This window comes from Schistocerca gregaria, chromosome 3, assembly GCF_023897955.1.
Source record: "Schistocerca gregaria isolate iqSchGreg1 chromosome 3, iqSchGreg1.2, whole genome shotgun sequence".
Taxonomy (NCBI): domain Eukaryota; kingdom Metazoa; phylum Arthropoda; class Insecta; order Orthoptera; family Acrididae; genus Schistocerca; species Schistocerca gregaria.
Genome location: NC_064922.1, coordinates 446,656,559 through 446,680,431, shown reverse-complemented (window position 1 = coordinate 446,680,431; position 23,873 = coordinate 446,656,559).

Sequence of the window (23,873 nt, the reverse complement as noted above, 5' to 3'; positions counted from 1 at the left end):
AAATTGATAAAAACGAAGAATAATTTCAGTCTCGTGTCATCATCATCCCAAGTAACAAGTAAGACGATAACCATTTACAGACAGCTAAACACTATGTGATCAGAAGTATCCCGACACTTAGCTGAAAATGACTTAGAAGTTCGTGGCGCCATCCATCGTTAACGCTGGAATTCAATATGGTGTTGGCCCAACCTTAATCTTGATGACAGCTTCCACTCTCACAGGAATACATTCAGTCTTGGGGAACGCCATTCTTCACAGAGTGCTACAGTGAGGAGAAGTATCGATGTCTGTCGGTGAGGCATGGCACGAATTCGGCGTCCCAAAACATCTCAAAGGTGTTCTATGGGATTCAGGTCAGGACTCTGTGCAAGCCAGTCCATTACATGGATTCCACTCCGCCACAGGCCGTGCATTATGAACAGACGCTCGATCGTGTTGAAAGGTGAAATCGCCTTTCGCGAATAGCTCTTCAACAGTGGGAAACAAGTAGGTACTTAAAACATCAGTGAAGGCCTGTGCTGTGATAGTGCCACGCAAAATAACAGGGGGTGCAAGCCCCCTCCATGAAACAAACGTCCGCACCATAACACCACCGCCTCCGAATTTTACTGTTGGCAGTACACACGATGGGAGATGACGTTCACTGGGTATTCGCCACACCCCCACTCTGCCATCGGGTCGCCACATTGTGTGCCGTCAGCTGTCACTCCATACAACATTTTTTCACTGTTCAGTCGCCCAATGATAACGTTCCTTACACCCAGCGAGACGTCGTTTGGCATTTACAGGGGTGATGTGTGGCTTATGAGCAGCCGCTCGACCATGAAATCCAAGTTTTCTTACATCCTGCCTGTCACAGTACTTGCAGTTGATCCTGAAGCAGTTTGTAGTCCGGACAAATGTCTGCCTATATCTGCCTATATCTGAGCTGGAGCTTCTATGAGATGAAGGCTTTGGCATAGGAACCTGCAAAGAATCATCTGTTTCACTGGAAATCAAGAACATGTTGTTGTTTTTTTTTATCCGTGAAGGGGTTTTTCTTCTAGTGTACATTAATGGAGTAATGTAGAAATATATCCCACAGCATTCAGTGTGAATACATTAATCATTGCCGTACATATTTTAGCATACACCGGTTGTTTATGCAGATATTCGTTTTTCATTGCTGGTTCTGAAGAACACGATAGGTGAATAAATGAACGCTAGGACTATGCAAAATTTAATACTACCGTAACTGGATGAAAAAGATCACAGTTGTTTAATAACAACATTCTGAAAATAGTAAGAAAACAGACACTGTGAACTCTCGATTCGAAAAGTGAACTTAGAAAGGTCAAGTGTCAAAAATTAATAGGACTTCGCAGATCTAAAGAAAGGTTAACTGGACGAAGCACACTTCTTCCACCGTCATACGGAATGGAAGGTATGTCGCCGAGAACTGTAGAAAATCCTGATCTTACGTAAAATTGTCAAGCCTATCGAAGGCTTCTGTTCAGTACATCGCTGACTAGTCAGGCGTGGCAACAGGACACATTGAAGGAAAACCTGAAGTTTTAAATGTCACTTTTTTATCATTCATGCAGGAAATTCGTACAAACACGTCACTATTTGACGTCCACAGGAACTCCCGTATGGAGGACACAGAAACGTGCAATGCTAGGCTTTGAATGCAACTGAACAATTTGAAAGAGCTCCTGCCACAAACCGGCACGAATTTAGAAAGCAACTATCGTTTGAAAATTACCTTGCAAGTTTTGTCGCACGAGATCTTGATAGTGTAGGTGAATGGCAACAAGCTGATTCCGTATTCCTGAAGTTACGGAAAGCATTGGACACATTGACACACTGCAATTTTTTAACATGGATTCGAGCACACACAGTAGATACTTATATATGTGAGTGGCTGTATGAGTGGTTATGTGAGTGGCTCGAAGATTTTTAAGAAATAGACAGCAATTTTCTCTGCCGTCGAAGATTCTGTCAAGACTGATCCAGTGAAAAGGTACAGGACCCTATGGATCTCGACATACACTGTAAACAGACAACATGGCGCACCATGAAAGAATTATCCAAATGAGACGGGAATCAGTAGATGTGATGTAGATACAGACATACAAATGATTAGAACTTCATATGTACTGAATGATTTACTCTAGATAAATATCTCCCCTAACCGAGTTAGCCAAACAAGCGTCGGTCGACCTCTAGTCCTCATGCAAGCAGTTATTCGGTATGGCACTGACTGCCAGAGTTGTTGGATGTTTAGTTTCCCATTACGCTCCAAACGTTCTCGATTGGGTAGAGATCTGCTTACCTTGCTGTCCAAGGCAGGGTTTGGCAAGCACGAAGACAATAAGTAGAGACCCTCGGGGCATAGGATATCGCCAATGTAGCGCTATGCTCTAAGGGTGCTGCTGCGGATAACACCCAAAGGGGTCCTCTTACGAAATGAAATGAAATGTGTCCCCAGACCATCAATCATGGATGTCAATGCTTGTGGCGGGCAATAGTCAGGTTGATATCCTACCTCTGTCAGGGAAGTTTCCAGACACGTTTCTGCTGATCTCTCGAAGACAATGCTACACCAGTCAGTGAGATTCTGGGACGAATGTGCCAGATATAACCGCAAACAGGCTTGTTGGTGTACAGATGTTACTTTAGGTCGGCACATGGAGTGACGTGAAAGCTCCTTTTTTGTGAGCCGCCTGTTAACGGTCTTTGTGGTCACTGGAGCACCAGTTGCACGTTAGATAGAAGATGATGGTGAATACGGGGCTCGGAGTGCCTGTCTGAAGATTCCTTGATCCCCACTTTCTGCCGTCTCTCCACGTCGACCGCTTCATTCTTGACGATGTATTTGGCCATGGTTCCCACATTCCAGCCAAAATCGTCCAACAGTGGCACCGCTTCTATTCAAACTTAGAGCGATTCGCCTCTTATACCAACCGGTTTCTTGAGTCCAGCTACATGTCCTCTCTCGAATGCAAATGTGGTTCACAAGAGTGTCTGCGAGGTATACTTACCGTCCGACTAGATGTGCGGAATGAAATTCGTAAAGAATTTATGCCCTGGTTTTGACATGTCCCTGTTCCCTCTACTTTAAGGTCAAACTGCGCAGCAGCGTTAGACATTCATCCGTCGGCCGCCTACAGTTTAGCATAATCGGTCGATGCTTGTATGAATATATATTTCTAACCGATTGCATAATTAATTCGTGGTGAGTCTTATTTTTAGTGTACCTGAATATTTTGTTGTACGGAATAATCAGCAAGCTGCGACTGTTTGAGTGGGAAGTTTTGTTGTTAAGTGATGGTACTTGTAGGATGATTTCTGTTTAGTGTGATAAATGATAAACCTCCCTAAATATAGTAAAATATAAGTCATTGCTGACGAAGAGGAAATAAAATTCTGTATTTTCGGAATACAGTATCTGTGGTCCGCTGCGTGACACACTGACGTCCGTTATGTGTATATCTAGGAGTAACGTTGCAAAGCTACATGAAGTGGAAAGCGCACGTAAGCCATTTTATAGGGATGGTACACGATCAGTGTATTTGGAGAATGGAGAATCCTAAAAGACTGTTGTCATCTACAAATGAGACAACTCAAGGATATTTGTCCAACTTGAGTACTGGTTGACTCTTTTTGAACCTACGAAGTCTGATTAATGGGAGTCATCCTAGAAATTCAGATTCTTACTGCTAGATTTTTTACCTGTACATTCGATCAACACACGAATATTACTAAAATGTTCTATTAAATAAGTTGAGAGTTCCTGTAGGCAAGAAGACGTTCTTTCCGTGAAACACTACAGCGTAACACTAGAGAGCCAGCATTTGTAACAGAACGAATCTCTACCGCTACCAGTACACATCTCACGTAAGGTTAACGAATGCGGAATAAGATGTTTTTTTTTTTTTATTGCTCAGTCTACTGACTGGTTTGACGAGGCCCTTCACAAATTCCTCTCCTTGCACTTGCAACTTACGTCCTCAATTATTCAGTAGATGCATTCTAGTCTGTGTCTTCCTTTACAGCTTTACTCACGTTTTTCCCTTGTCCAATTTGCTTGTGAAACAACAAAATGTATGACCAGCATTTGCACAATGCACCTTCTAAACATTCACCACGACACAGTGACTAGCGGAGTATCTAGTACAGGGGGCGGACAATAATATCGAAACATCGCGAGAAAAGCATGACTGAACATAAATTCTATACTAGCGGGCCTGTACTTTGTGCTGTTGTCTTTGATGACGGAGACGTTTTACTCTACTTCGGAGAAAAGGGTACGTGATCCCTATCCACATATGTTACCGTTAGCTGCACTTGCCACTGTTTTGACGCAAGAACGCCATAAGTTTCCCCTGAAACTGTGTTCATCCATTCCGGGGCCACTGGAAACTGTTTGAACGCCAAAGGTTTACTTGCATCGTATTAGGCTTGGTAATGAAGAAGTTCTGTTCAATGACTGATTTATATAGGTAGCTATTACAATTATTTTGCTTTTAGATCCATATCACTATCTAATCGTAAGCCTGTCGTGCTGTGATGTTCTTGTTTCCATACTTCTTGTCTCCTCCTTTACATGTACGAGGGTCGTTCGATAAGTAATGCCCCAAAATTATTTCTTAGAACACACTTATCGTTAAGAGTCAGAATTTGGTGATAATATACATGAACATATCTTCTCCATGCCCTATGTTTCTACGTAGTCTCCATTACGTTCAATGGCCGTAAGCCAACGTTGTGTAAGCTCTTGTCCTGTATTTTTTTCACTGCATGACTTACACTCTCGCTATCTTCAAAGTGTGTTCCACGTAGAGAATCTTTAAGCATTCCAAGCAAATGGTAGTCAGAGGGTGTCTGGAATGTAGGTTAGATTAGGCAATGATGTCCAACCCCATTTGACGATCTCTCTCCAGGTTCTCAGACTTGTGTGTGGGCGTGCATTATCGTGTTGGACCACGATTTCTGCTGGATTCTTCTCCTATCGAACACTTTGGAAACGGTTCTTGAGTTTATTCAGAGTCTTCACGTATGTGTCTGAATTGATAGTTGACTCTCTTCGCATCAAATCCACGACAATGTCGTCATGACAATCCCAGAAGACTGTTACCATGACTTTTCCGGCACAGGCGGTTGTCGAATATTTTTCCTTCTGTAATGATGCCACTCCATGGACTGCCTTTAGTTTCTGGCACTACGTGATGCACCCAACTTTCGGCCCCCATAATGATCCATGACAGAAAGGCCTCTCCGTCGGTCTCAAATCGCTCAAACAATTCAGATGAAATGGCCTTTCTATGAATCTGGTGGTTGGCTATGAACATTCGTGGAACCCATCGTGAGCACCTCTTTGAATATCCGAGAGTCTTTATCATTGCAGATGCCCTACCAATGCTGACCGAAACTGTAGAGCCAGATTTTTCTGCATTTTATGAGGCTTTAACTTTCTTCACCCATACCCCATCTGTACGTTGTAACTTGTAGCATCGCCATACACTGCACGCAAACGTTTGTAGATGTTCATCACAGATTCTTTTTTTGCAGACAAGAATTCAGCAACAGCACGCTGCTTGTAATGTGAGTCGTACGTAAATGCCATTTTGATGCAGTACTATGGCGAATTTCACTGGCCGGGTCACGAGAAATTAGCTTCCAGCCACATTATATTCCTAGCGTTAGGTACATGCTTTCCTTATCACAGCTGAATGTATGTAGACAGCCACAAACCACTACTTTCTTTTCTTCGGGTGTACTTCCTGTTTAACGAAGTACTTAAGCACAAAAGTAAAAACAAGTGGAACAATTTTGTGCTGTGGTTCTTATGGCAACGTTTTTACGAGTCCTCTGAAGAATTATTACCTTACATTTTACAGCATACGTTTATATTGGTTTCATTTGGTTTATTTCGTTCAGGAATTTGGTTTTCGGCAATTGAAACAGGTGTAGACTAGTTTTGAATTTCGTTCACGCGAATATAAAAGGCACTTTTATTTATTGCTTCAATTTAGTCTTGTTTGTGGTTTCCGGGTTTTCAAACTCGTTCACTCTACACAAAGCACGAACTGCTATATTGTTTGTTGTGCTCTCATCTATTCCTCTTGTTATTTGTGTAAAGGTTCGTAATTCAGAAAATATTAACAACTGAATTTGACATTAATGGAAGTGAATGTGCTTGTATGGATTTGTGTATGTGTATTTGACCATGTGCGTGTAGTTGAGGGAGGTGTGTTAACGTCAGTTTACGTTTTTGTTTCCTCTATTTTTTTCTTTTACTTGCAGAGAATTGGTGCCCATTAATGTTGTGCACTCGTACAGATCTCTACAGTATTGCTTTTGTATGCAGTAGTCCTCTTCAATGACTAATTTATATATAGAGCTGTTAAAATGATTTATTTTTAGATCCATATTACTATCTAATTGTTAGCCTGTCGCCCGTATCAATTATTTTTCTGCTAATGAAGGATGTAATCTGTCACATTTGTGTACTTTCATATTGTTTATACAGGGTGATTCAAAAGGAATACCACAACTTTAAAAATGTGTATTTAATGAAAGAAACATAATATAACCGTCTGTTATACATCATTACAAAGAGTATTTAAAAAGGTTTTTTTTTCACTCAAAAACAAGTTCAGAGATGTTCAATATGGCCCCCTCCAGACACTCGAGCAATATCAACCCGATACTCCAACTCGTTCCACACTCTCTGTAGCATATCAGGCATAACAGTTTGGATAGCTGCTGTTATTTCTCGTTTCAAATCATCAATGGTGGCTGGGAGGGGTGGCTGAAACACCATATCCTTAACAAACCCCCATAAGAAAAAGTAGGAGGGGGTAAGATCAGGGCTTCTTGGAGGCCAGTGATGAAGTGCTCTGTCACGGGCTGCCAGGCTTCTCCTTTTGCACGAACACCCATTCTCTGTAAACTGTATATACCTACGTTTAATACACCACCTATCAGGAGGTTTAACACCATACTTCGTTCGAAATTCACGCTGAACAACTGTCGTCGATTTTCTTCTGCCGTACTGAATAACACAAAAAGCTTTCTGTTGAGCGGTCGCCATCTTAGCATCAACTGACGCTGACGCCTAGTCAGTAGCGCCTCAAGCGAACAGATGTACAACTAAATGAAACTTTACAGCTCCCTTAATTCGCCGACAGTTAGTGCTTAGCTCTGCCTTTTGTCGTTGCAGAATTTTAAATTCCTAAAGTTGTGGTATTCTTTTTGAATCACCCTGTGTGTTTCCCCGTGTAATTTCAAATTCCTTCCCTCCCACACCATCAGACCATTCCTATTATTTATCCATCCTGCTCACTCTACCCGACAACTCCCAATCAATATGAATGCTTCAGCCCATCCTAGACCCGTACAGTTGCAGTCTCTCCCGCATCTCTGAGATACCGTCTGCTCCCAGGCATCCATTACAACGATGCACGTTACTTAAACCATGACACACTTTAATTTCAAAGACATTCTCCTCGTAGAATATCAAATCATCCAGGCATGCATCCATCTTCTAAACAAGAGCCTATCCTACTACTAACATCCGATATGAAATCTTTCAACCAGTCAAATTAGTACATAAACGCAATTCAACCTGGTTACTTGATGAACCGGACACCTTTCCGTGTCTAGTCATCAGGTCTATCGTGTCTTAAATCTACGAATAGTTAGTTTTTTACAAGTCAAATTTCAAAGTTTTTCCCCATAATCATACCTGATATCTCCTCATGGTCTTAACCATAGTCTTATGTAAAAATTCCGTTATACAATGCACATACCCTTTCGGCACTTGATCTCCTACAGCGCCTCTCTCACCGCATTTCGCTTCCCCTAAATTTCCAATCGCTGCAGATTGCACCTCCACTAAGCTTCCTAAGATTCCAATTCCTTTACGAACGAAAGTTCAATGCCTTCGTACCACAGCTAACGTTACCACACCCTAAATACGTCCATCCTATCTTACAATTTGCTTCAATATAAAGACTACAACCAACCGTATCCGCACGCAGAGCTACAAATTCTGGTCTTCTGCCACATCTTCGTCACCACATCCCAATTGCTTTAAATTTCCTGATACTGTAGTTCCTTCTGCAGAATATGAAATCATAACTGCGATTTATTCTTCCTCACAACTAAAAACGTATCCTATAACTTCAATGTCATATTAATGCCACATAACTGCAATCCTACATGTTTCCTATAGAAACCGGTCTCCTGCCTGGCCTTTATCACCCCCACTTTCCTTAAATTTAGAATGCTCTTTTGCCGGTGTAATTTCAAAGGTCTTATTCTCGAAGAACGTGAAATCATTCCTGAGGTCTGTCTACACCCTTAACTGTAAACAATCTTATGAGTTCCATTCCATGTCAAGGTATCACTACATCCCATCCCAGCACAGCCGCAAATTTTCTCATTTCCTTAAGAAAACTTATTTCCTACTAGAGATCCACCACTTCGTCACACGTTTCTGAAATCACCTAACACTCGTATTACACTAGATATTCTAACACTTCTCCTTTGCATTAAAGAATCCTCTTCCAAGCTCTATCCATACTATTAACTATAAACTACATCAACAACCGCATATGTACACCACTAGGTGCCGTAAGTAGCATGGCGTAGTGTACCGTACACCACCACTAATCATTTCCTTTCCTGCTCCACTTCAAAGGAGCGCAGGAGAAATGACTGTCGGCATGCCTCTGTAAGTGCTCTAATTTCTTATCTTCATGGTCGTTCTTACGCGAAATGTACGTTGGTTGTAGCAGAGCGGTAACGCAGATCGTTTCATGTGACAGTTCTGTAAATTTGCTCTGTAGCGTTCCGCAAAATGAACCTAGTCTTCCCTCCACATTTTCGCATTTTCGTTCAGGAAGCAGTTTCGTAACATTCGAGTGGTGATCGGTCCTTCCTAGCAGCCTTCTTCTGAACTTCTTCGATGTCTTTCTTTAATTCGACCTCGTGGTGACTCCAAACACTCGATCAGCACTCGAGAACGGGTGCCATAAATGTTCTATATACAGACTCTTTCACATACGAAGCACACTTTTCGGAAATTCTACCAAAAAATCGAAGTCGACTATTCGCGTTTCTTACTACTGTCTCTAAGTTCACATCGCTTTGTAGAGTTACGTGTAAATATGTAAGCAACATGTCTGTGTCAAGCACCGCCCTACTAGCGCTGTATTTGAATATACATAGACTGTTTCTCTTGCTGATCTGCATTAACTTACTTTTCTTTCATTTAGAGCCAGTTCTAATTTATCACATCAAATAGAAATTCTTATAAAGTGGCAAGCTCCTGCAACCACGTAATGACGATACACCCCGTATATAACAGCCTCACCAGTAAAGAGCCACAGAGTGCTGCTCCCCTTTGTCTGCCAGATCTTTTATGAATACAGAGAGTAAGATCGTTCCTATAACAGTTCCACGGAGCACTCCTGACGATACCATTTGATGACTGGGAACGTAGTGCTTGTACTCGTACCTTTGTTAAAGGTTTGCGGTGGAGCATCGTGTGAAACAATTTCCGTAAATTTAGGAATATGGAATCGGCCTGTTGATCTTCATTCATGGTTCGTAGGATACATGTGAGGAAAGGGTAACCTGAGCTTCACAAGAGCGGTACTTTCGAAATCCATGCTGTTCTGTGGACAGAAGTGTAGCGGTAGGGAGCTAGTTGGGGAGTGGCAAGGTGGTGGGAAAATTAAATCGTATTACAATAAATAACAATTTGTTACTTCTTAAAGAAAACAATCTTATTTCTGCAAAGGACAACTATTAAGGCGGAAAAGTAAATGATCTTAAACAGAAATCTAACTCAACAGGAAAAAAGTACCATTTCCAAAATTTTGAATGAACTGAACAATTGTCAGTACGGCAGCGCCTAAAATAGAACACAATAACAGGTCAAGGTAAAATTAGTACTCCGGGACCAAGTGCTCCAGCTCAAACGACAACAATAATAGCAATAATTTTGAACAACTGTAATAGCTACCTAGGTCCAATCAAGTAATTACACAACATTTAACTAGAATACAAAAATGCCCACCAAATGTATGATTGTAAAGTTATGCTAATTACGCCGTGGCCCGTGGACAGATTAGTGTTATACATTTATTTATTTACAGAAATTAAAAATTCGCAGCTTACGTCCAAACAAATGTTTGTGATAAGTGAGAAATCTGAAAGTACCAGACACCCATGGCGTACTGAACATAGATACAGATGAGGACCAATAAATTTTTAGTTTGAAAACAGACAACAGTCGGCAAATGCAGTAATATACCAACAGCCACTTTACAATGGCGCCAGCAAAGATTTTCATAAATGGGTTCAGCAAAAGGATTTGACATCAACGGCCGTGAATAATTATGCAGTCAATTAAGTTATCAAGAAAGTTATAAAATTAACTGTGAACAGTACTACATATTATAGCAGAAGATCAACTGCTATCAAGGAAGTGAGATTAAACTAGAACCTCCTTAAGGCAAGTAAATTACGTTGAATGTTCAGTTAGAGGAACTAACAGTTAAAACAGTTAAGGACTGTGTACGGACAGCGATGCAGCTCACCTGAACAGCACAGGAAGACAACCACAGATAAACACGTAGAGTGGTAGCCGCACAGGAGGCAAGCACATTCGGACACCAGTAAACAAAGTATACTACAGAGTGTACGTAGATGTCTTACAAAGACAGAAAATACCTATGACCAATGGTTAATCAGAACCTCGAGGTTTTTAATTAGCTGTGAACCTCGTTCTATTCGTAGGCCACTCGAAAATACAGCAATAGCCACTTCCGGGCTCTTGAATTCAGTATAACAAAAGTTATGAAATGGCCGTTAGCACCCCTGAAGCATACAAACTGCATTAATCCTAATGTCACTGAAACACGAGGAAATGTGAACCAAGAAAGGAGCAAGCGTGGCTAGCAAAAGATATACAAACGCAAAGAAAGTTATAGAGCAATTACCCGAAGTTGCAGCTCCCTAGACAATGTACGAACACAACTAATAAGCCACGCCACTCAACAGTATGACAAAATAACGCCAAAATTACCAATAGCAACCTTATTGAGTAGCCCACATTCGTCGAAAGTCACGAAACGTGCAGTAAATTGCTACAGATAGCCCAGGACAGAAACGAAGGGTCGCTTACACACCCCACAGTATATCAGGACATACACAGAAAAATCAGTCACAAACAAGAAAGGCTCATAACACTATCAAATGCTAAATTAGTGTTGCAACTGCAAATGGACGCTCACCATAAAATCCACAATACTCAGGTTACACATATTCCCGAGCCAAGTTTGCTTCCTCCAAATAGTTGAGTGCCTTGGAGTTTGAATTCAAAACGGTGTCTCGACGCTGGCAACACACGTCTCACGCCCGCTACCGATTTCAAACGGTATTCAGCCAAGAGGGATCTCAACACTCCTTCAGCAACAGCGGAACCTAGACTAGGCACAATTCCGCCGATAAGGCCTCACGAGTATGGTCTTGTACCGCTATATAAATAAGCCCTTCATATACTGCCGCCTGCTGCCGCCTCCATGCCACCTGGAGGGAAGACAAACATGGGTTACCCAGCAGCTGGTCACAGTCATTTGTCGTGATCGGCTACTACACAGTAAGTTATAGCGAACGCACAAGGCCCAGGATGCTTTTCTGTCACAAGGAAAGTATTATATTCTCAGTATTCGAACTGAGAATATCTTCAGTAATTCTGCAGCAAACCGATGTTAAGAGTACTGGTCTGTAATTTTGCGAGTCCATTCTTTTAGTTTCCTTACGTACTGGAGTCACCTGCTGATTTTTCCTGTCATTTGGGGATTTGTACTGGGCCACAGATTCGTGATACACTGAAATTAAGTAAGGAACCACTCCTATATTCTTTGCGAAACCAAATCGGGATTCCGTTCAGATTTAGCGACTTATGTCTTTTCAACAAATTCTGTTGATTTTCTGTATAACGGATTTCCATTACTACATTGTCCATAAGAGAGCTTGTGCGCCTGTTAATAACGGTATCTTTGTACGATACTCCTGCGTGAATGAAGCAAGCCGGTGACCCGAAAACTCAATACCACTTCAACTCGTTGAGAATTGCTACATCATCATATCAATTACATTTGTTTACTTGTCAATTACTACACACATCTTACTTCACCAACTTTGTTTACAAGCTTTAGTAGGGAAACATGCATATAATACGGAAATCGGTGTACATACGTCATTTAGTACAACTCTACATTTGTTCACAGTTACACTCTGTAAGCCACCTTGTGATATGTGGCGACGAGTGGTACTGGGGCCTCCGTCTTGTTTTCCCTTTTTTCGATTCCAATAGCCAATACTACGGTGTTGGAACTACTGACGAGAAATTGGCAGTCTTCCAGGCGGGTTCATTTATTATAACAGTTGCGGGTGAAGGCGACGCTTGATTAATATTAAGGACGGCTATCCCCAAACAAAAGTAAGTCAAACTAAAGTAGTAGTTTTCTAAGAGAGAAAGAAATCTGAAAGTTCCTATCGAGATTACTGAACTAAAGGAGTATATCATCACAGGAGAAAATTTTTCATTCGCTTTCGTTTAAATTTATTTACTCCATAACTGGTGGAGAATACCATCAAAGAATACGCCTCTACGCTAGTAACTAAAGGTGGAAATATGGCCAACTCTACCCTTAAGCAGGAGTGGGAATAAATTTGATGATTCAGGCCTGTTATTTGAGACACTGCAGTGCCTGTGTTATTTAGAAGAATATTCTTTCAGATATTCATGCATGTTGCAATCAGACACAGGAGATGAATGGCGCTACAATGGAGCCTGTATTACTATCAGATGTGTAATGGAGCGTACATTCGGTGTTTCCAAGAAACGTTTCCAAATTATCACTAAAACGATACGATGCTACTACAAATAAATATCAGAATATGATAATTAGAAAAATTAAATATACTGATGATGAAATAATAAACACAAATATTGTGTCACGTGAAAAAACAAGAGTATTTTAACCACTGAGAAAATGTCAAAGAGATAAAATATGTTTTACACTATAACACATCCATTTTCTTTTACGAAAATCTAAAGCTATCATGCACAGTCACTGAAGAACCAGAACCTGAAGTTTGCTGCATTTCTTCGTGATGTACAACGGCTCTGTTGTAACATCTGACACCAGAAGTTTCCCAGCATACCTGTAATGCTCCTGAATTTGCTAAAGGAACCTGTGACAAAATCCTATGTATTTCGTGCGCCAATCCTAGCTTGTGAGGTTTAACTGACCAGCAGCACTCAAGAAATTTTTGAAACAGTTAACAAATTCTTTCATAAATAAACTACACAAGATTCTTCCATCGAATTTTAGTCTGCTATCTAATTTTGCTGCAATTTCATGAATATAGTCTTTTCATTAAGTGTGCACCGCATCCGTCCTAGATGTTATTTAACAGCTCTTACAGATACCTGATATTAATCGCAAACTATGCAATGGATCAACAGCTGGTCGTTTATATACTTAAAACGCAATAATTTATATTTAATTACCTTATGCGTCGATTTGGGGTGCTGACACTGGTCGTCTACCGGTAGCAGGTGTTTTCGTGTATCTCTATAGTTTTCTATATAGATAAGAGCATTGTCCACAAATAGCCTCAAAGAGCTTAGGACGTTATCCACAATATGATGTACTGCATGAATAGTGAGGGATGACGATTTAGACCATTTAATAGAAACATGTTGATGATTCGAATCAAGTAACAGATTAGATACTGCAGAAACTGGTATTTTCATTCACTCAGTGCTGCTGTATGTAATGCCTTCTCGAAATCAGAACTCACTACATCGAATGGGACGACAGTCTATGGAGTTCAGGATCTCATGGGCCAACAGAACGAGCAGCATTTCACATGGTTTCTGTTTGGAGAATTTATGTAGGTTCCTGAGCAGTGTTGACGCTCGCATTGGTGCTGTTTGTAGATCATTGTCTCTGTTTTTAAAGCATTATCTGTTGTATCTGTATTTAACGCTGATTTGCTAAATTGTAGCTCACTGAAAACAATGTAGTGGCGGCTTTCCTAATGATTTGTTTCCACCACAGTGCTCCATTGAACTTTGTAGTGTCACAGGGTCCCAAAACGCTTAGGCCACCACCCCAGGGAACCAGTGCAACGCGCTGCTGTGTGTCGGCTTTGTAGGGCTGCGTCGTCAGGGCTGCGCCAGCAGCCAACTCAATGGTCTTCTTCCCTGATGACCCAGCGCTGCTCTGCTGGGAGCCGCTGAGTGGCCAGCTGCGTCCTTCCATGTTCGCATAGCTGAAAACGTGGCAACCACAAGTGCCCGTGATCCAGCGTCCGAATCTGCAGCCCTCGCCTCAGGATGCCTCCAGCGTGTGTTGGAAGCCAGGACGACTGCCGACGGTAGCGAGCCGAAGAGTGGCCCATGGCTGCCTGGCTGGCTACGGACCCCACATCAGCCTCAGAGGGTCGAACCAGTGACCCGCCGTGGACTGGAATGTTGGCACCCCATATGCTACTGTGTGTAGCTGGTGGTGTGACCCGCTCCGCCATCAAGGAGAGCTGCCACATTTGAATGACTCCCATTAGGAAACGGCACCTAATTATACTGGGCTGTGTGCCCATTTTTTGCTCACACACCGCTCCGAGTCACGTACTCAGAACACCTAGTTTGCACCAGTGGGCCCCTTGTGCCTGTAACTTGCGCCATGGGAACTGCTGCGTTTATGCTTTTAGTGGTTCGACGGCCCTATGGCCTCAGTTCTACTTCGCAACTACTGGTCACCGTAACCTACTGTCAACATGACCACGCCTGGCTGCAATTTGTATGCTCAGAAATATAGCAGCAAATCTAACTTTCCTACCTTAAACTGTGGTGCCGCTACAACACGATTATTTACACAGTTGTTCATTCCTCCATTAATAACGTGTGGTATTTTATTTATTGTTGCGCCTGGAATTATTAGTTTAAAATAAATTGTGTCTAACTGTAAAAGGCAACCAGTAGTAACTGATTACGGCCCCATCCACAATCGTAACCCATCCTTCCTTCCCTTGGCTACCAGATCTCAGCTCCTGTGCAGGGTGTTACATTTCCCCATGTTACACCTGCTTGTTATATGACCTCCATATGTCTGTAACGTATTAATCTCAGCAAATTAGGTCTGTCATTATATGCATGTGTTTGATGAACGTTGGGGCTAACAAAGGCTTGTTTTCCAAATTGTTGGCACCCTTAGCATCTCAAGTGATCTAATTTAAACTGCTTATCTCAGGATTTCCAGCTTTGGCATTTGTGTGGTAATGGAAAGGTTTATCAATATTACTTTGCATGGTGCAACAGGTTCGGAAGACCGAATGCTGTATTTCGGCTTGTCTCCAATTATCAATTTCAGTGTCAGTACGCTGATGGAGCGACTGAATACATTGCTCCGTTTAATGATTTGATTGTAACATCAAATCTTAATACGATTTTTGGCGCATATCATGGTTTACTTTTGAGTTTATTTAATAGGTCCCGTATTGCCCACCTTTGGTTATTTTCAGCATTTGTTTCTCAATGAGGGGATTATCGGTGATGAAATTATCTCCCTTTTCGCAAGCAAATATTCATGTAGAGCTGGTCTCACTACTTATTGATGGTGGTACTTATCAAAGCTTTTTAATTTTATCAATTTGTCATCCACATTTTCGTGCCGAGTGAAAGATGTTTGCCTCTATGTGGTATGGACTGCACGAATTTTGTAAAATCTGCTTCAAATGGCTCTGAGCACTATGGGACTTAACTGCTGAGGTCATCAGTCCACTAGAACGTAGAACTACTTAAACCTAACTAACCTAAAGACGTCACATACATCAATGCCCGAGGCAGGATTCGAACCTGCGACCGTAGCGGTCACGAGGTTCCACACTATAGCGCCTAGAGCCTCTCGGCCACCCCGGTCGGCTGTAAAATCTGATTTCAGTTTTATACATACCTTTATATAAACCTTCCGTGACATTATTGTTAATGAGACAGCTCTGATAACATCTTATGTGAGACAGCTAGCGAGCAATAGTTTTCGATCAAATACGTCACTCTGAAAAGTAAATTTTCAAGTGCCTTCTGATATGTATTACTTAATTAACTTTCTAAATATCCTTTACCATTCGTTATTTACATGTAGCAAGACGCAAATTGATAGTTTGACGCCACGAGTTGCTCTAATGTTCCAATCTAGTTATCTCAAAATAGCACTTGCACTTGTTGTACTCAGCTATATGTTGGATATATTCCAAACTCAATGAATCAATGACGTCGGTAAATGATGTAGACGACAGAGAATTATGTTGAATAATGATTATTGAAGAAAGGACAATTAAAATAGAAGTGGAAGTCGTCCTGTCATAGTTAAAATGCAGATGGAAAATACGACATCATATGCAGTAAAGTTGCGTTGAGAGCGATATGAGAATGGTAGCGAAAACTAAATAGTCATCAAATAGTCAGTTTCTGGACACGGAAGATTTACCAGATCAAAATATTCAATCTCGATGTTTCACAAAATAACACACGAAGTACGAAGAACAGTAACTCATACTCTGCCTATTCTCCTACTCTGGAAAACATTCAAACCTCTCGAAATATAAATCCCTGCAGAAGTTGAGGCGTGGGAGCGACCGTTCATCTCCCAGAACCAATCACCTCCATAATCGAATACCACTTGTTATCACGGGCAGGTCCACCTCCTTCCACAGCTCGAGTGTAAGTGTCTAGAAGCGCTCCCTTGAGCAATTCACTCGGAAATTTCCATTCCCCACTTGACTCCAGCAGTATTCCGCTAGTGTTAAATCTCTGTGACTTAAGGCCATTCCAACCAAAAATACATCGTTCTCAGATTCTACATACATTATTTGACTCACCTTGACCATATTCCCGCACTAAAAATATATATTGTAACAAAATTAAAATAAATGATATATTGTTATCATGCGGTTGCATTCAGATAATTTACAATAAAAATAACTAAAAGTCGTTTATGAATAAATAAGTCACTATTCTTGCGCAAGTGTGTTCACGATAAATGATAACAGATTCCCTTAATAATTGTTTAAAGAGTTATTTATGCCTTCTTGACTGAAGCGTCTTTTGGTTCGCTTTTCATTCGTTGTATGTACTAACACTTGCGATTGACTACTTTTAAATTAGCACCTGGAATCAGTATTTAACTCTAATTATTGCGAAAATAATAACTACACAAGTATGACAATATGAGGTATTGATGCTGTGTTCATTTACAGTGTAATTGTGGTCTATACGATGTTCTGTCAAACAGCTACATAATGAAAGAGATATACAAGACGTTATAAATCAATTAATAAAATATGAACAACTTCATAGCTGTCAGCGATGATGGCTATAGTTCAATGATATCATCTGAAACGTCCGCAGCTCGTGCTCTAGTAGTTAGCGTTGCTGCCTCTGGATCACGGGTTCCCGGGTTGAAATTCCCGGCCGGGTTGTCGATTTTTCTCTGGCGGGGGACTGGGTGTTTCTGTTGTCCCCATTTTTTCATCATCATCATCATTCGCGACAGTGGCTAGATTAGATTGGGAAAAAATTGGACTGTGTTGCAATTGGGAATTTGTACGGGCGCAGAAGACCGCGTAGTTAAGCGCCCCATAAATCGAACATCATATCTTCTGAGATCATGTTTGGTGAAATCGCATCAAGCGCTGAAAACTTGTTAATTCAGAGGTAAATTTTGTGAATATTTATGCACTGTGAAATGTTAACTTTTCTAATTTTAAATACATTGAAATATTTTCGGGATTAATATTTGACTGCACATTATTGTAGTATCTCATAGAGCTGTAAGAATCCATATTTCTGTTTGTCTCGAAGCTCGCCATTTGCGTGAGCATAGCCGGCCCTCTTAAGTGATCGATGCGTCGTCCAAATTCTCCGTATGAGATTTTCCCAACATCCGGTCCCATGCCAACGCACGTGGCTTATCTGGAGCGGCCATAGCAGCCCGCCAGCAGCGTCGTGCTATCAGCCCTGGCGTCGCACAGTTTTGCAAACAAATTCATCTTACCTCACACTAATTCTAGACGGCCTATTAGCTCGCCTGCATACGCGTTACCTTACACCTCTCCACATAATGTGTCACTAATTTGGAGCTGGAAGTTGCACCAAGAGCTACTTACATGAGTTTATAAATACAGCAGAGTCCCGTTAATCCGAATTAATTGGGACTGAACCTTGTTCGGATTAGCGATTTGTTCGAATTATCCGGAATTACGGTGACGAGTTTCTATAATGAAGTATATTAACCAGGTAAGTAGGTACACCATGGTATCAAATGGGAACAAGTGTGGGAACAATGGCTATTGTGCATTGCTGAGACCTTTGTAGTGGCTGAGGTCAGTGCACTGCCAGTTGGTTCGCAAAGCGCTTCTTTATGTTAGTTGTCGATCGCTGGCAGGCGAAACAGTTGCATTGTATTCGTTCAGGTGTAGTGGTGGACGTATTTTCGTCATGAGTAAACGGAAACATACAACCTTAACTCTTAGAGAAGAACTGAATGCTTTGAAAATGGTTCAAATGGCTCTGAGCAGTATGGGACTTAACTACTGTGGTCATCAGTCCCCTAGAACTTAGAACTACTTAAACCTAACCTAAGGACATCGCACAACATCCAGCCATCACGAGGCAGAGAAAATCCCGGACCCCGCAGGGAATCGAACCCAGGAAACCGAGCGTGGGACGTGAGAACGCTACCGCACGACCAAGAGATGCGGGCACTGAATGCTTCGAAGTGAATAGACAATGGTGAGAATGTATCTAAATTTGGCATGGAACTGGGTGTTGATAAAGCAACCATTTGGGATTGGAAGAAGAACCGAGTGAAGCTTTAACAGTCCTGTGCAACGTCTTCGGGAAAAACACTCGAAATTCGGCAAACTTTGAAACAGTGCCAGTACATTAAAGTGGATGAAGCTCTTTTCATTTGGTTTACGCAGGAAAGAGAAAGTGGAGCTCTTTTGAGTAGAGCACTGGTTCAGGAGAAGGCCGTTTACCTGAACAAGTTAATGAATGGTAATGAGTCTTTTAGTGTGTGTACGTGTTGGTTGGACAGATTCAGAAAACCTCATGGAATCGTCAGCTAACAATTAATGGAGAGAAGTTTTCTTCTGACCATGATGCAGTGAAAGAATACTTCGTTCAAATGGCTCTAAGCACAATGGGACTTAACATCTGAGGTCATCTGCTCCTAGACTTAGAACTACTTAACCCTAAGTAACCTAAGGACATTACACACATCCATGGCCGAGGCAGGATTCGAACCTGCGACCGTAGAAACTGTGCCTTTCCGGACTGAAGCACCTAGAACTGCTCGGTCACAATGACCGGCACAAGGAATGCTTGGGTGAATCTGAAAGAAAGACTGCAGATGGAAAGTATTCTTCCCAACAAATTTATATCGTTGACGAGACTGAACTTAATTTTAGCGCATTGTTAAGAGAAAGCCTGGCATCAAAGCAGAAGACCATGCGTCCGGTTTTAAAATTTGCAAATATGGAGTGACTTTATTAGCGTGCATCAACGCTGCTGGTCATCACAAGCTACCTTTAATGCTGATCGACAAATCTGCTAAGCCCAGACTTTTTAAAAACCTCAACATGTAGTCCCCGCCCGTATATTATCGCAACCAGAAAAATGCATGGATGGATGGTAAACTGTTCAAAGAGTGCTTTCACGGCCCTTTTGTTCACTCTGTTCGACTTTTTTCTAAGGAAAATCATTTCTCCCCGCAATATTATTGACTGATAACGCGCCATCTCTCTCCAGCACTGAGGAATTACGTGAGCCGCCCCGGGGTAGCCGCGCTGTCTAGGGGGCCTTGGCACGGTCCGAGCGGCTCCCCCGTCGGAGGTTCGAGTCCTCCCTCAAGCATGGGTGTGTGTGTGTCACCCTTAGCGTAATTTAGTTTAAGCTAGATTAAGTAATGTGAAACCTTCGACACAGATGATCTCAGTAGGTTGGTTGCATGAGATCTTCCCACGAATTTTCAATTACGTGATGGAGAAATTGTGGCTAAGTTTTGCCGCCGAATGTTAAATCACTTCTACAGCCGATTGACCAGGGGGTACTGAAAACATTACAACTCATAGAGAAAACAATTTTTGAGAATGCTGATACAAGATGGTACCATTCCTTTAGTGGACAAAATGAAAAGACCAATGTGAAGGATGTTGTTTATTGTGCCGCTGAGGCATGGCAGAATACTTCAGAAACTACTTTGAGAAAATCGTGGAGAAAACTGTGGACATCTTTTCAATTTCAGGACAACCTAGTTGAATCTAAAGAGGAAAATATACTGCAAACGATGCAATCCCTGGATGTGGAGAAGCTAGTTAATGAGACGTGGATGAGTGGATGGCAGCGGATGGGGCATGTGTGGAGAACCTTACCGACGCTGATTTCGTTGGTGTTGTGACTCAAGACCAGGAAGAAGTGGGACTGCTGTGACGGAAGTGACAATGAGCCTGAAAGCGGCAAATCAGAGCTGGTGCCACACAGTGCCGCAGCAGAAGCCCTTCACCTCGCGCTACGTTATTTGGAGCAACAGCCCACTGCTACCCCAGCTGATTTTATGTTTATGAGACGATGGCGCTACTATGGCTTATTTTAAGGCCAGCAAGTACATCTTCTTTCAGCGTCGCTTCATTCAGTTTAGGAAACTTTACTTTCGAATGATTGAATACTTGGTCTCTTTTATCGATAGCTCATACAAAATTCTTCATAAAACCCAATTTGAGATGAAGAAGCCGCAGGGTGAGTTAATTGGGCTAAACTAATGGAGCGTTTCTTAATGTCTTCCTTTCGAAATACATCTGATGCTTATACTCCATTCCTTGACTGTAGAGTGGTTCTTGATGCCATGACTGTTTTATAGTGTCAAAAAATAATAGTTTTTGGCGAACACTTCCTATAAGACTGTGTTGTAAGTTAACAACAAAACAGGCAATCATTTGTTTCTGAGCACAAGGAAATGTGCTATATTCCGCCAATCCATCTCATGTTGTCACTGAATTCCCTGAAATTTTTATGAAACACAAGAAATAGTCTGGAAAATTGGCTTCAGTCTCACACCACACCACTGTAACAGCGAAGTACATGGCTCCGGGTGTTTCTTTAGCCATTTGTTTTCCGCTGTAGAGTGGTTATGCAGGCAATATGAGGTGCAAAATTTTTTTCTTCGTCATCAACATGACGTTCTTAATTAGTTTTTATGCCAGCTTCACTGAATCACAGAAGGGGCTTTGTTTGAGCTTTTGAAATGAATTTCCCAGAGGCGTGGTTTAGGCAACAAAGACATTTGCCAGTGCCATGGTTACTAAGTGTACGTTTTTAACACCACAAAGTTCCACTATCTCTCATAAGACACACTCACTAAGGTAACAAATACACACAAGACACTTTTGCGATGAAATAAGAATGATGGGAATTCATGCGTCAACATGCTGTATACCATAGTCTCCTTCATACTACGGATTATCTTAACATCAGTTTACTAATGTTTACAATCTTTATCACACCTGCATTTAGCGATGAGTTGTATATCTTCTACCACTCCCGGACCAGAAGGCTAAAGCTAAAACGTTTGACATTTCAACAAAATGATAGTCAACAGCGAAACACGTAGGCTTAGCCACTAAGCAATAACAATCTTTAGACCTCTGATCGTAAAATGGCTTTTGAGTAGTGTAGACTTCAGATTTTCTAAGCACATGCATCATAATATTTGTCATAGTGTTTTTTTTTTTACCTTCGACATACGATTTTAATTGCCCTCGAAATCTCTATAGTTTCAGATTAAGGTAAGCCGATGCCTGAAGGCTTAATTACTTTTTTGCCCATTGATGCGTCAATGACGGTAATTATTAAAACTGGCAGTGCATAATCTTGAATTAAACACGCCGTCCACATGCGTCTGAAAATCTAAAGGTTCAAGCTACCGGAGTATGCTAGGTATTATAGATTCAGGTATTGAGGCCTTTCAGCCAGAGGCTCTCTTGCAATCTCCTTTGAGCTTCTCTTGTCATGCAGCAAAACCAATTCTCCAGGGAGGAAGGCGCTGAAGAGATAGGAAACAGTGTGAGCAGGGAGTGCGACAGAAGAGCTCCGTTGGCAGCAGCCTGCTACAGAGTTAAATCCCGCCCCGAGGCAAGCTTTTCGCCTGCTTCCGATCTCGCCTTTGTTCCTCATCTCGAGTGAAACTGTTGCGTGTGAATCGTTTCGTTAGCAGCGTGATAAAGAGTAACTATGTTGTTATAGAGTCTTACGAAGTTAAGGATGTGCCCATGTATTGGTTTATGCCGTGGGGCACAATTAGAGCTCTACTGACGAAGAACATATAACAGAAATACTACATCAAAGTGAACTCCTCTTCACCAATTAGAGTGTAACTTCAGATCTGTCAACTGCTACTTCATGTTATCCACTCAGTCAAGTTAAGCATACGGTGCATTATAATGTCATTACTTTAAATAACTACTACAAAGATGGGCAAATGACTCAATATTGAACTCACGAACGTTTTCGGTTGCTCCTTTGGAGAAAAAGAAAGCACATAGGGAGCAATCCAAGAAATCGTGAAATATTTCCAGTAATTTTTTGAAGGCATCTGGCGTGTTTGTGTTTCCCATTTTGGTATAAAGTATTATTTTTATAGACAGTTATGGTCATTTATAATGTGAGAGATTTCTGAATGCTAACACCTCCGTTCTTTTATGTGAAAAGTAACAAAGCTATTTAATAAAACACACGTTATTAACATTATACATATTTATCCTTCATGTACAAGAATTTGCGTCCCTCCGCCACTAGTGGGTGCCGAAATATATTGTGTACTGGCACTGTAATTACGTCGGTGCAGGAGAAACAGCGTGTTTTAATAGAGTTTCAAATTCGAAGAGGTCTTTCGCACATGGACCAACTTCTCATTCAACTCGATAATGCCGGATCACACACGACGGCTGCAACATCTGCAACAGACCGACACCTTAGGTTCACTTTCATCAATCATCCTCCATGACAGTCAATAGAAAAACACGTAGGCTTATCTAATTTAGAGAATGCCTTCGAGGATTCTTTATAGTTTTTAGGACTAAAGAGGGGACCAACAAAACTTTCACACAGATAAAACAAGATACATTGAAGATGGTAGATAGGTGCAGGAAAAACACTATATTTTTCAGAATGCTGAGTTGTAAAATCACCTAAAATGACCTGATAACAGATATAAAACGTTCTCTACAGGCTTCCGTGATCATTGTCACTGAAGGCAAAATTGTCTATGTCGCTAGATCACGTCTTCTTGAAATTTCTCCCACACAGTCGACGCCCTGGCCCCTCTTCTGTAATGTTCATCACATTGTTGTGGAGTGTCTGACTAGTTGAGCACTGTAGAAGGCCAAAGCCACATTCATTTATCAAAGTTTACCTCAGCTTGTTCCGAAGAAGTGGGGAGACGGAATGACGTTCCTACGAAAACTATTGGGCCAGCGTCATTGTGATGATTTTTACACAACTGCACCATCATCGGCGATCCTGCAAAGCACCGATTTTTACATAGTCCAATTTTTTTACATTGAAATCTAGTCACTTTCACGAATGATGATTATGGGAAGGACAACACAAACACTTAAAACCGGGGCAGAGAATATCCCCAAACCCGCAGGGCCCATGATCCAGAGAGAGCACTAGACAACGAGCTGCAGAGCTGTAGAGTGGGCCAGCGTCATTGGATAGGTAGCGACAAAAGGTAGGGACA